We start from the raw sequence: 14,911 nt of genomic DNA, 5'->3' as shown, positions 1-14,911 counted from the left end.
GTAAATACTGCTCCAGGGTTCTGTTCGTTCTCTCTGACTCACCGTCACTTTGAACGTGGTAGGGGGCGGCAATTGCCGGGGCGGCCCCCAACAAACCCAGAAAAGCTTTCCAGAACTTTGAAATGAATTGGGGCCCGCGGTCAGAGACCACCTTAACGGGGGCGGAGTGTAGACGATAAATATGCTGAATGAACAGACGCGCTAACTTAGGAGCGGAGGGGATGGAAGCACATGGGATGAAATGGGCTTGTTTAGAAAATAAGTCCACCACCACCCACAAGACCGTGTTGCCTTGACTTTCTGGCAAATCCGTAATAAAATCCATGGAGATGACTTCCCAGGGGCGGGAGGCCACCGGGAGAGGCTTCAACAGACCATGGGGTTTTCCCGGAACGGTTTTGGCTTCCGCACAAACAGAGCAACCTTTGATATATGTCTCAATGTCCTTGCGCATCGCGCGCCACCAAAATTGACGGCGGGCCAAATGCAGAGTTTTTAGGAAGCCAAAATGTCCAGCTGAGCGGGCATCATGACAGGCCTCAAGAACCTGCTTACGGAGGGGGGGAGGCACGTACCAACAATCCCCCCGCCGCCAAACACCATTCTCCAGGCGCAATTGGGAGTCACCTTCCTCCGCTGGTGGCTCGCGCAGCCCCGCCTCCTCGAGTTCTCGTAGGAAAGGAGAGACCAGGCTGGGAATGGGTGGAGAAGGAGGAGTGGACGTCTGAGATCGAGTGACAGCCAGCCCCAATTGGGAGGGGGAGAGAACAGTGCGCGGAATATCCCGTAAGGCAGCTCCACCCCCCTCCCCGGGCAGGCGCGAGAGCGCATCAGCCAGTTTATTGGTTTTTCCGGGGAAAAAATGGACAGTGAAAGAGAAACGAGAAAAGAAATCGGCCCAACGGAGTTGTTTTGCGGACATCTTGAGGGGGGCGGAGAGGGCGGCCAAGTTCTTGTGATCCGACCAAACTTGAAAGGGGTGTTTAGCCCCCTCCAGCCAGTGGCGCCAAGTGGAAAGTGCTACTTTGATGGCCGCAGTCTCTTTATCCCCTACAGTCCAGTTGAGCTCAGCACCGGAGAATTTCTTTGATAAATAAGCACACGGAACCAGCCTATCATCTTTATTTCTCTGCAACAGGGCTGCTCCAAGCGCTTTGTCCGAGGCATCCACGTGAACCACAAACGGAAGATCTGGGTCAGGGTGTTTTAGGATAGGTTCGGTAGTAAAAGCTGATTTTAAAAGCTGAAAGGCTGTCTGACATTCCTTAGACCAGGAAAGGGGGGCCCCGGGCTTGGCAGCCTGTGGATCTTTACCCTTAGTGCGTAAGAGGTCTGTGAGTGGGAGAGTCAGTTCAGCGAATTGGGGTATAAAGTCACGATAGAAATTAGCAAACCCTAGAAAAGATTGGAGTTCCTTCCGATTGGTAGGGGCAGGCCATTGGAGGACTGCTTCAATCTTAGCAGGATCCATTTTTAGCCCCTCGGAAGAGATCCGGTAACCCAAATAGTCGATAGAGGTTTGGTGGAAACAACATTTAGAAAGTTTGGCAAAGAGGGAGTTGTTGAGCAAGCGTTTCAATACTTCCCGAACCAATGCTTCATGCTCCTCCATGGTTTGTGAATAAATTAAAACATCATCTAAGTACACCACTACTCCCTTGTATAATAAATCATGGAGAACTTCGTTGATAAGGGCCATAAAAGCTCCGGGGGCCCCACTTAACCCGAATGGCATTATTAAGTATTCATACTGTCCAAATTTTGTGTTAAATGCAGTCAAATGTTCATAGCCTTCCGCAATCCTGACCCTGTAGTAAGCTTCTCTTAAGTCCAACTTAGTAAAAATGCGTCCCTTGCCCAATGCATCTAAAAGGTCCTTGATTAATGGCAAAGGGTATTTATTGGACAGGGAAACCGCATTGAGTCCTCGGTAATCCGTGCAGAGCCTTAAAGATCCATCCTTTTTTTTAACAAACAATACAGGAGCAGCATGTGTGTGTTTGGTAGCCCGTCGTATGAACCCGCAAGCGAGGTTCTTGTCTAAGAAGGCACGAAGTTCCTTCTCCTCATTGGGACTCATGCGGTAGATTCTACCCTTGGGCAGTTGCGCCCCTGGCTGTAATACGATTTTGCAGTCAGTGTCTCTATGGGGTGGCAATTGATCGCATTCTTGCTCCTGAAATACTCTGGCTAAATCTTGGTAAGCCGGTGGAATGCCGGTAGAATCGGGAGCAATTAGAGCGTGCATCGCTGATGAAGCCAGGGGGGGTATGTCAGGAGAAGGTGAGTTTTCCCCCCAATTCATGTGTTCTCCGCAGGGAGGGTCAGTGAATTCTAAGATCTTTTCTTTCCAAATGAATTTTGGTTCATGCAACAACAACCACGGCATGCCCAGAACTATGGAGTGTTTGGCCACCGGCGCCAGAATAAAACTAATTTTCTCCCAATGGTCAGCGCAGCGGAGGAGGACCGGTTGCGTTTTGAACTGGGCTGGTCCTTCGGCCCCGAGAGGACTGCCGTCCATTTGGGTGAACGGTATGGGCTTAGCCAGGGGGACTCGGTCTAGTCCAAGTTCCTCCGCCACCTGGGGCCGCATTAAACAATGGGAGCACCCAGAATCTACAAGGGCTGAGGCTATAATACGAGTATGCTTAGCGGGGTTGGCCAGAAACGCTTGAATCGTAATGGGAGCGCTGCCTTCACTCACCGCATCTGGAGTCGAGCCCATATCCATGGGGGCTGAAGAGAGGCAAACAGCTGCTTCCCCCTCCTCTGGGTCGCCTTCGGTAACTGCCTTAGACGAGCCCGTTGGGGGCGGCCCGGATTTGCGTGGCGGCTTGGCAGATGGGGTGCGCGCGGCCGGAGCGGTTGGCTTCTGTTTTTTCGGGCAGTTGGCAGCTAGATGACCCGGTCCTCCGCAGTAAAGACACAATCCCAGACGGCGACGGCGCTCGGAGGTGGTTTCGGTAGAGGCTGCTGGGCTTGGCTTGCGAGTCGCAGCGGTGGTCGTAGCGGCGGGTTTTGGGCGTGGGCGGCCCCCGGCACGAGCGTAATCCAAACGAGACACCACTTGAGATCCCACCAATCCAATTCAGTACAGTGCTGGGGATCCGGTTAAGAAACACCGCTTTCACGCAGCTTCACGCCGACAGCATCCGAGAAGTATTCACATTTCTATGCGCTCAGGCTACTCAGGGGAGGGAGTCGAGCAGCCGCCGCATCGAAATTAATGGGCAAATTCTGCAAACGAAGCGGGTTGCCTTGCTGAATAGATTTGATGGTGCGGATGGCTTCATTTTCAAAATCTGGATCTTGGAAGCGAGTTCTTAAGGCTTGGAGGAACGCTGGCACCGCGGCGCAGGTATCCTCCCCTTGCAGATCAAAAAGAGTCACAAACCAGTCGGTTGCCGCTTCCATCTAAGACGGAACCGATGTCCCGTGATTTTTTCGCGTTCAGACCGGGTACAAATCGCCATAGTCCCCCAAAATGAAGCTGTGGTGGATGAAGTAGGGAAGTCGGAAGCGGTCCCATCGAAACGGGCAGGTACCAGGTCTGTAATATCCCTCTCTCCACGTCTCTTGGCGGCCTCAGCTGGGGCTGCAGCGTCGCGCAGGCGAGGCAGCGGGCGCAGGGAGGGCCGGAATCGCGGGAGGTGGGGTTACAAATGCCGGTGTCGCTGGTGTTCTGGGTGGGAGCCGGTCCCGAAGGTGGCAGATGCGCGAGTAGCAGTGACCCAGCAGCGCCGCCCCTCTGGCGTTGGCTATTGCAGTGACAGCATAGATTCCAACTTGGGGTACCTTGTCCTGCTGCTTCTTCCGTTCCCTCTCCATGGCGGCTAAATTCCTCTCCCCGCGAAGTCAAGGTATCCCAGTGCGCATGCAAAGCTGCTTTCTCTCGCTCCAGTTTGGCCAGTTCGCCTCGTTGAACAGCTGCAGTTAGTTCTACTTTATGCACGCTAGCGTCTTAACGCTTTGGCGCTGGACGCTGTAAGTCCAGTTTGGAGTGTCTCCAGGACTTTATCATGGACTGACAGGGTTCTGCACATATTGCCGTTGCAGCAAGGCCTTTGCAATGTCCACCTCGAAAGTTGGATTTCTTTGCGCTTGCTGTTCCCGGTCTCTTTGCAGGTTTTCACGCTCTTGCTGCAGCTGCTCGCGTTCCTCTTCCCATAGCTGACATGCTCACGGGCCCATGCCTCCTGGGCATCTCACAGTCGGCCCACTTCCCTCATCCCAGCTCTCTTTTGATGGGGAGGGGAATAGATCCGAGATGGGAAGGCAGGCTTTCTTCGGATTCCTCTTCATCAGAATGTAGGACCCTCGCGCCCACCCGGGCGGCTCCATCGGGCAATTCCTCAGGTGCAGCTGCTGATCCGGGATCTGGGGGGTCCGGGATCGGAAGCTGGTAATGGGATACCCCTCCCAATCCCCGGCTATAGTCCCGGTTTCAACGGGGTGGTCTTCGGACGGGCCCCAGTGCGGCGCCACGGTGGATTCTTGGGAGTATCAGCTCAAAATACGAGTCCAGGGAATCGCTCAATGGACTCCTGTGTTGCCGCATTTAGGCAGGGCCGACCCGTCTCTTCCGTGACAGTGGTTGCATCTGAGGTTTGTAATCCATCGGAAACGGGGAGATATCCGATCCACAGGCGCTCGATCCATAGACAGCTTCCCAAACGACTTCCGGGCGTAAGTTCACATGATCGCTCTTCGCGTCCTTCGGCCCCAACGTGGTAAGGGAAGATTCGTGGTTGGGATAATGAGGACGGGAAAGAGTTACCAGCTAGACCCCGCTCTCCCGCCGGTTCCTCCAAATCCATAAGGGAAAGCTCGGAGCCCTCTTTGGGGGCTACCGTGACCTTCCACAGATTCAGGAATATCTAACCCTCTCCATGCCAAGACACCAGAGGTCCGGGCTGCACTGGGAAGATAGATGAACTAGGATTCCTGCCACAATGTAAGGAATTTTATAGAAGCAGAAATAAAAGCAATTTTCAGTGTAAAAGACCGCCATTCAGACATCCTAGAAAGCTCATCAGACACCCACGTGGCAGGAATAAAGTCTCCCGCCAGAAGCACAGGTTATAACTCTGTCCATCCCATCCCCCCTCCCCGATTCCTATGGGAACGGAGTTCTCATCTTCCTCGTAGAGATAAGGTCTCCTCGCCAGAGTCACCGTAGATGCTGGCCCATCGCCTGCTATGGAATGTAGTCAAGGCTGTAAGCGGTTGTCCTAGCTTCATCAACACCATTGAATCCTTTACAAAGCTTCAGACATCTCTGCAAGCAAGCGACGTCTGGGCTGAGTTTCTGTTTCCCTTCCTGTTCCAGGTATTTCAGCCCTTTCGGCATGACAAGCAGGGCAAGAATGAAAGGGCTCCTGGCCAGTGGTGGGATCCAAAAATTTTAGTAACAGGTTCCCATGGTGGTGAGATTCAAACTGTGGCGTAGCGCCAATGGGGCTGGGCGGGGCATTCCGGGGGCGGGGGCGGGCATTCCAGGGCGGGGCATTCCTGGGCGGAGCTGTGGCAAGGACGCAGCTGCTGCGCCGGTCCTTGGGCGGGAAACGAATGCACGCAGGCACAGGCTGCCACGCACGCCGGTGCCCCTCCTGCTAGACTGCTTCAAGCTCTGTGCGCTACTGCTGAGAGGAGGGGCGTAACGAAGGCAAAAATCATGTGGCAAAATCACCAATTAGTAACCCCCTCTCGGCACACACAAATAATTAGTAACCTACTCTCGGGAACCTGTGAGAGCCTGCTGGATCCCACCCCTGCTCCTGGCCCATGTCTCTTTGTCGAGTAACTAAGGGCGCCCCGAGACAGGCTGGAGGATCCAGGACCAGTCCAGAAGACTGATTTCTTTTTCTAAATTATATTTTTGTGTTTCTTAGTAAGTCACTCCAAATCCCCACTGGGGAGAAAAGCAGAACAGATATACTTCCATAAATTATTATTTATTTATTTTTTTTAAAAAAAAGAAAGACTGGTCGATTTCGCACTTGCGTTATCGACCTAAGTCCGAGCTGCGTTCGACCTAAGTGCTCCGCACAACCACTGGGATCGACGTGGTTTTGTACCAGCTTCACCGCGTGTAACGGCCGCAAATTTCTGACTCCAGTTGGGAACTATTACTTTTTCAGGGAACCACGCTCGAACTCAGCTCAATTCCAGTAAAGTGCGGAATCTCTGGCGCCAGGAGTCCCCCATTCAGCCAATCACAGCTGAGTGTTTCGGGCATGCGTACAGCTGGCCAATCAAAAAACGCCACCTTCGCCCCTCCATTCCCGTGGTAAAGTTTATGGTAACATGAGTGGGGATAGACGGAACATGGGTGTAGAACAGTAGCCAATTGGAACAGAGCGGCGAAGAGGCACAGGATGATCCCGCCCTCCGAGATGGGATCAAGCTGGTTGCAGTGGGGAATGGGACAATGGTTTCTCGACCTAGGTCAGTTCCCTTCTCAGGGAACTGGGTCGAACCTATTTTACTCGTGTGTGGAATCGCCCACTGTAATCCACAACAAAACAACTCCACCATTAATTTTTGAAACACGAATGAATCGGTAATTAAATCCCTTCAAAACACTGGGAGAACGGAATCACTTTCACGTGGGGTCCAAAAAGACAACAATGATTACACCAGGCAGATATGTTTGGGGAGAACATTCTATAGTCAGATTCCACTTCCAGTGGTGGGATCCAAAAATTTTAATAACAGGTTCCGATGGTGGTGGGATTCAAACAGTGAGGCCGCCGCACACATGCACCTCCAAACCCTATTGGGCAGGGAGCTTGCTTTAGTAACCCCTTCTCGGCACTCAGAAAAAATTAGTAACCACTTCTAGAGAAGTGGTGAGAACTAGTTGGATCCCACCTCTGGCCACGTCCGAAAAGGTCCTATCGTTTGTGGTAATAAACCAGCCCCTCTGAAGTCAGGGGCACCCACCACTGAATCTCAGCTGATATTCTGAAGCACCAGCATTTGAGCAGCAGTGGCGTAGGAGGTTAAGAGCTCGTGTATCTAATCTGGAGGAACCGGGTTTGATTCCCAGCTCTGCCGCCTGAGCTGTGGAGGCTCATCTGGGGAATTCAGATTAGCCTGTGCACTCCCACACACGCCAGCTGGGTGACTCACAATACAGGTTCTGGAGCTCTTCAGTTCCCACCCACTCCCACAGGGTGTTTGTTGTGAGGGGGAAGGGCAAGGAGATTGGCCCATTGAGTCTTGCAGAGTAGAAAGGGATATAAATCCAAACTCCTCCTCCCTCCTCCCTCCTCCTCCCTCCCTCCTCCCTCTTCTTCTTCTTCTTCTTCTTCTTCTTCTTCTTCTTCTTCTTCTTCTTCTTCTTCTTCTTCTTATGCTAGAGTTGCCAGTACTGCCTGGGAACTCAATGCTTTAAAATAGCCGTGTATCCTCCTCACAACAGTCTTGGAGACAAAGTCTGAACTAGTTCAGCTGTCAGACCTGGAGAAATAGAAACGGGGCATGCATTTGCGAACACTAAGAAATTTTCAGTAATACCTTCCCTAATCAAAAGAGGGCCAGTAATTTTCCAGGAGGAGGTACCAGAAAACAGAAACTGTCCCTGGTAAAGACAGTTCGAGCACATGGCTTTGCCTGACCCCGGTGTAACACTGAATTCATTCATTTTCTTTCCAGAGATGCTGCCCAGCCAAGTGGACTCAAGTCATGCACAACTGAAAAAGGAAGAGAATGACATATTTTTTTTAAAAAAAAAGTTTCTCCATGGTTGGTTAGTTACCCTGGAGGGGGCAAGGGTCAATAAGGCAGAAAAAAAGCACTCCTGTATTCACCTGAGGGTTGTTTGGGAGGGGGGGGTGTGTGTCTGTGTCTGTGTGTCTTTGTCTGTGTCTGTGTCTGTGTATCCGTGTGACTTCAGCAGAAAGTTTTCAGATTTTATCCAGAGGTGGGATCCAGCAGGTTCTCACCCGTTCCCGAGAGTGTGTGTGCCGAGAGGGGGTCACTAATTGGGTCCGCTTTTCCATTAGAAATTCCATTAGGTCCAAAAATCATGAAGTCCTGTTGTTTCCTATGTGGCTGGTTAGCGAAGGTAGAAAACGGGATAATTCTCCCTGTTGGGCTGTTTTAAAAACGTGTTTTAGAAATATGGTCAAGTTCCTTGTTTAAGGAAAGCATCCTTCTTTTGATTTCTAGAAACAAAATTAAGTATTTGCAAGTATTAAGTATTTGACAGGCAGTCAATTAGAGGAGAAGTCGTTTCTGTTGGCAGAAGACGATAGGACTTGCTAGAATGAGTTTAAATGATGAACAGAAAGATACCAGCTGGAAATTAGGAACATTTTTTTACAGTAAGAGTTTTTTACAGCAACAGAGAAATTATTAACGCCCTGCCCCCGGAATGCCCGGCCACGCCCAGCCCCATTGGCACTACGCCACAGTTTGAATCCCACCACCATGGGAACCTGTTACTAAAATTTTTGGATCCCACCACTGCTTGGATGGGAGACCACCAACGAAGTCAAAGGTAGCTGTGCAGAGGCAGGGAATGGCAAACCTCTGAATGCCTCTTTAAAAAACCCATGGTCCTGTGGTTGCCATAAGTCAGCTGAAACTCAATGACAAAAAAAAGAAAAGAAATTGGAGTGACTTCAGCATCCCCAGAATAGAGTCCCTCCAGTACATTGATTGACTCTGTCAATAAATCAAGTAGAAGATATCAGGCCACAGAAAAGTCCATGGTTCAAATCCCAGGTGACTCTAACTTCCTGCAGGGAATGCCACGACTGTAGTCCCAAAGTGGACAATGGTCTTCTTGTGCCTACAAGATAGTAGAATTGCTTCCACACTGAATTCTTGCTTTCAGTTGCACCCCACACATACAGACAGACACGCAAATGCACAACAGACTTCAGTTTCATTTCTGCATGGCACTGAGGGTTTTGCCTAGGCTCCACCACAGGTTTTCCCAAACCTTCTTTGGTATAATGATTCCTGAAAGACAGTACTCAGTGCAGGCTGGTGGAAAGTGAGTTACCAGACCGACCTATGGTAAGACGGGGGGCTGTTTTTAGGAAGCAGTGTTCTACCAGTCCTCCATAAAGGTGTCCTGGCAATACAGGTTAAAATGGATGCCATCTCCAGCCCTGTACTGTGCTGCCTAGAGGAGAAGGCTCTGCCTGGACAAGTCCCTCAGTCCACCATTGGAATGCATAACAGCCAGCTACACCTTTCTTTCTTTCTTTCTTTCTTTCTTTCTTTCTTTCTTTCTTTCTTTCTGTCTGTCTGTCTGTCTGTCTGTCTGTCTGTCTGTCTGTCTGTCATCTACCTACCTACCTACCTACCTACCGTGTTTCTCCAAAAATAAGACAGTGTTTTATATTAATTTTTGCTCCCAAAGATGCGCTATGTCTTATTTTCAGGGGACGTCTTATTTTTCCGCTCCACAGCTGCATGCTCTGGTGTTCTGTTCAACGGGCATGCTTCCAAACAAAAACTTTGCTACCTCTTACTTTCGGGGATGTTTTATGTTTAGCACTTCAGCAAAACCTCTTATTCTCAGGGGACCTCTTATTCTCAGGGGATGTCTTATTTTCAGAGAAACAGGGTATCTATCTATATCTATCTATCATCTATCTATCATCTATCTATCTATCTATCTATCTATCTATCTATATCTATCTATCTATCTATATCTATCTATCTATCTATCTATCTACTGCTCTTCCCGATAGGGCTCAGGGCGGCAAACATCATATAAAGCAATTAAAACAATACAACAACACATCTATTAAAACTTTAAACAGCAAAAACTGTTTAAACTTTCCCAATGCTATCTGGAGAACAATAGCCAAGCCTGAGAAATGGCCGCTGCCCTTGGACTCAGCATACCTTCTCTCTTGCTTACAAAGATATGTCAAATGCCAACCAGTCCAGTGCAGTCAAAGTTTTTCTTTCCTCTCAGTCCTCTTTCCTGCCTTATTTTTGGGAATCACTACCTCACTTTGAGTTGGAAAGACCCCAGGGGTTTCATCAATTCCACCCTAAATGTAACCAACCACTGGACGCTCCCCAGCCTTTAGTCATTAAGTCAACATCCACCCCATTGTCCCCTCCTGGAGGACAAGAACTTTCTTTGCTTTAGGAAGATTGGGTCTCTTAACTTCGCTAGTGGGCTAATTTTTCCCATAACTGGGCTTCTCACCCTGCAGTCTTTGCCCAGTGTGTTCTGGACCTCTTTTGATTTGGTTGCACTGTGTGCCAGCTGCTTCACCCTGTCTCTTTGGAATCTAGCGTGGGTGTTGGACTCTACTTCTGGGCCTGCTCCTCTTCAAGAAAGGTAGCTATCACCGCTTCCCATAATGACCTGCTCTATTTCAGACCTGTCCCCTCATCTCTTTCTAAATCCTAGGCCTCTTAAATCCTTTACGTAACTGTATTTTTACTAATTGAGGGTGTGTAAGTTTAGTATTTTATTTTCCAATTAAATTGTTGAAACTTTATTTTCTTATCTCCTGTGGAGTTCTTATGGAGATCCACCTCTATAAACTCCTGTGGCAAAGTTCCGTGGTTACCCCATCTCGCAAAGCAAGGTCTGAGCCCACTAATTCCCCATTTTAAAAGGGACAGACCCTACCATTTCGGGCAACAAGTTTGGTACATACATACATACATAAGCCTTTATTGGCATAGTCAGAAAAAGTTACATAAATCAGGAACAATTGCATGGATACATGATAGATAAAAGGCCCCACGGGGAGCACAACAAATACGTTCTACTGGGAACTCTCAACTATCTCCGCAATGAAATTGGCGATCTCTTCACAAAGACCGGGGTCCGAGTTGTTTAACAATAGAGATAACCTAATCAGATCAGGCAGCCCAGATTGGAAGAAAAAGTGTGGGTTGGTATATTTAGATCTGATGTTATTGGTAGAGAAGGTGTGGAGTTCTGTCTCTCCTGGCACATGTTTGGTACCATTTCCATTCCTACCAAGTGTGGACTTTTTGCAGATATATCATAATACTGGTAAAACAAGGAGGAGAGAATGGCAAGGTGCATAGGGAAAGCTCAGGGAAAATATCCACGGAGCGGCTCCATTGCTGCATTCACATTGGCAATGAGAACAAAATGGGGAATTGTCTACGTAAGGAAGCAACAAAGGTGAGAAAGGGAATTGATAAGAGAGTGAGGAAGGGGCAGAAACCAATCATGGAGCAAGGAAAGTAACAGGGGTGGCAAAGTTACCTGGGAGGAATTAGACTCCCAAGACAGAAGGAATGGAGACTGGGTGTTCAGGAGTGAGTGGCTGGGGTGGAGACAGGATGTGTGAAGGATGGCACATGATAGGTGAAATATCAATTAAAGGGTGGAGCCTGGGGAACATGGAGCAAAGGAAGCAGGTGGAGCCAAGTAAAAAACTCACCCTAAATTTTTTAATTCTAAGCTGCCCTGATCTTGATGGGGAAAGTGGGGTGTAAATGTTTAAATAAATGAATTAAATAGCTTTTTTTCCCCCTTTGGAGTCAAACCCACAGAATTGTCAACTGTGATTCCAGGAGGGACTCTAAACTCTGCCCATGATGAAAAGCTGTAGGGTTTGATTTCCTGTTCAACTCCTAGAGCCCTGTATCGGTGGTCTTCAAAATGAGCTTCAGGGAGCCCTCGGTGAGCCCTCAGAATGTGCTCCTGTCGAGAGGAAGCTCCGCTATTGATTTCTTCCTTCCCCAAAACTAACCCAAAATGAAGGCCTACACATCACTCAGCAGACTGAAACCCGAACCTGGGGTGGCCATATGGCAATGGGGGTCTCCCGGAATTTCACTGGGAGCAGCAGTGGCGGAATTTCAGTGGCGGAAACTCCTGGAATTTCACTGGGAGCAGCAGTGGCGTAGGAGGTTAAGAGCTTGTGTATCTAATCTGGAGGAACCGGGTTTGATTCCCAGCTCAGCCGCCTGAGCTGTGGAGGCTTATCTGGGGAATTCAGATAATCTGGGGAATTCAGATAATCTGGGGAATTCAGATTAGCCTGTGCACTCCCACATACGCCAGCTGGGTGACCTTGGGCTAGTCACAGCTTCTCGGAGCTCTCTCAGCCCCACTCACCTCACAGGGTGTTTGTTGTGAGGGGGGAAGGGCAAGGAGACTATCAGCCCCTTTGAGTCTCCTGCAGGAGAGAAAGGGGGGATATAAATCCAAACTCTTCTTCTTCTTCTGGGTCTCCAGACCACAAATATCAGTTTCCCTGGAGCAAATACCTTCTTTGGACTGGGCACTCTATGGCATTATACCTTGCTGAGCTTCACCTCTGCCCCAACCCCATCCCCCCCAGGTTGCTCTACCCAAATCCCCAGGAATTTTCCAATTTGAAGTCAGGGTAGGGCAGTGGTGGCGAATCTATGGCACTCCAGATGTTCATGGACGACAATTCCCATCGGCCATGAACATCTGGAGTGCCATAGGCTCGCCACCACGGGGGTAGGGGTACCCATTCCAGAAATGACGAGGGCTGTAACATTGAAACTGGACTGTTTATATGTCATTCTTTGTAAAGCTGCTTTCCTAATCTCCAGACTGAGCCCTCTCCCCGATGCCGAGCCCTCCCCCCCCCTCCTTGTTTCATCTCAGGGGCATAAATACCCTGAGAAATAAAAAAGCCCAGGCACAAACAAGTCGGGGCCTTGGAAACGGGCAAGCACAGCCTGCCTGCCTTCCCTCCTAAGCTCCTATTTTTGGCCCTAACGTGGTCGGGACAGAACAAGGCGCCTTCAACGGCTCACTTTGTCCACAAGCCGCAGGATTGGGCAGCCTGATGCAAAGGCCCGGCTCTTCTTTTCAAAGCCCCCATTGTTCCCAGCTGGGAGATCAGCTGCGAGCTACAAGCCAGCCTGTCTGGCTTTTCCGACAAGGAGCCGGCGGGGTGGGAGGGGGGGGGGCGGGTGACTGGCTGGAGGGGCCAAAAGCAGCCGAGGAGTTGGGAAGGACAGTGGCCTTTATGGTGGGCTTTGGAAGGGGTGGCAATCCCTTCGTAAGACGTCCGGGGCCTTCCCACGTGTTGGGTGGGGGCATTGCAATTTGTTGTAAAACAGCAAAAGAAAAGTATCTGAAAAGCAGTAGGGAAAGATTTTTAATTTCTCCTACTTACAATTTCAGCCTGAAAATCCCCCCTTTGATTTCATTTCTCCCAATGGGCAAACGGAACCTGTAATTTTCTGTTACCAGGTGCCACATTTCTTCCGTAAAATGTGCCCTTTTTTTTTCAACGTTGCTCATGATCACTAAGTCAGAAAAAATTGCCCCCACTTTATGCATATGAATGGCATACATTGCATAGAAAGACTTTGCAACCGGGATAGGGAATGTGAGCGACGCCACAAGACGGGCACCGAAAAGCAAAGAAGCTAAACTTCTGACAAAACAAAAATATAAGTGGATACCAAAAGAAACAAAATGGACCCCCTGTTCCTCCCGCAGATACAAGTCGTCAAGCTAAATGAAATTATATTTACCTAATCAAATTCATATCCAGAAAAGGAAAAAAATACCATTATTTATTTATTTGAGTTAAAATATCAGTATCTATCTGTCAGGAAGGAAGGAAGGAAGGGAGGGAGGGAGGGAGGGAGGGAGGTAGCTGCCCCGGCACTGCTTTTGAAATTCACCACCGGTCATGTGAAGAATTTAAGGTAACTTGCCCCTTCTGAAGAAGGTCAAAGAGAAAATTGCTGACTGCTAACACTGTCACTCCAGGCCAAAGGGAACACAATGAGAACGTTTGGCTTGGTTCCCTGCCCTTCCCCCCCCCCCCCCCCCAAATGTTATGACTGTTTTCCTCCAGAGCAGGAACAGCAAACAGCCAAGTTTGCAGTCCCTGCTCCACAAAGTTGACGGGGAATGTGGTTTCTGTCCCGAAAAGCTTACTGGATAAAAACAGCCCTTCAAATATTTGTCCCTGACATGTCTTCTGAATTCCATCTGCTGCAGAGGTGGGATCCAGCAGGTTCTCACAGGTTCCCGAGAGTAGGTTACTAATTGTTTGTGTGTGCCGAGAAGGGGTTACTCATTGGGGATTTTGCCATGTGATTTTTGCCTTAGTTACGCCCCTCCTCCACTCCTCAGCAGTAGCACGCAGAACTTGAAGCAGTCTAGCAGGAGGTGCACCGGCCTGCGCCTGCGTGCATTCGTTTCCCGCCCAAGGACCGGCGCAGCCACAGCCCCGCCCAGGAATGCCCCGCCCCTGGAATGCCCGGGCCACGCCCCCGTCGTGCCCTGCCCAGCCCCATTGGCGCTACGCCACTGTTTGAATCCCACCACCATGGGAACCTGTTACTAAAATTTTTGGATCCCACCACTGATCTGCTGCGTTTGCTGAGCAGCGTGGCCGCTGCCCCTGTGGCAGGAGTCTTACATAGATGCTACACAAGGGTGACCAGCAGGGCAAGTCGCTTGGAAGGGGTGCAGCCCTCAGCTATACCGTTCCACCAAGCTTGAAATACAAGAAATGACTTGCTAGCTTTACAATCCTTTGTCAGACAACGTGCAAGATAATTAGCCTACAGCGAGAGATGATTAGCAGGAAACTTGGTTCTCAACTGTTGGACCAACAGGATCAGGGACTCTAGGGTGTAAAGCAGTAATCTGAGCAATGGCGTGTCTGCCGAGAAACGGGGATGCCCTCTGTCCTCGGGCGCCACTAATCCGGTCACGTGGGGGCACAAAATCGGGGCCCCCAAGTGACCAGGAAGATGGCTCGTCGTCTTCGGGCACCCTCGGCCCCGCCCATGTCATCGATGTGGGCAGGGCCAAGGAAGCCCAAGGACACCATCCCCCAAGCCTCACACCCCACTCCCGGCTCCCAGCCTTCAGCTGGCAGTCCCTTCTGCCCTCCGCTCTGGTGAAAGCAGAAACTGAAAGCCTCTGTCCTTGGCT

The sequence above is a fragment of the Sphaerodactylus townsendi genome, linkage group LG12 (genome assembly GCF_021028975.2).
Source record: "Sphaerodactylus townsendi isolate TG3544 linkage group LG12, MPM_Stown_v2.3, whole genome shotgun sequence".
Lineage (NCBI taxonomy): Eukaryota > Metazoa > Chordata > Lepidosauria > Squamata > Sphaerodactylidae > Sphaerodactylus > Sphaerodactylus townsendi.
This window is presented reverse-complemented; position numbering follows the sequence as displayed.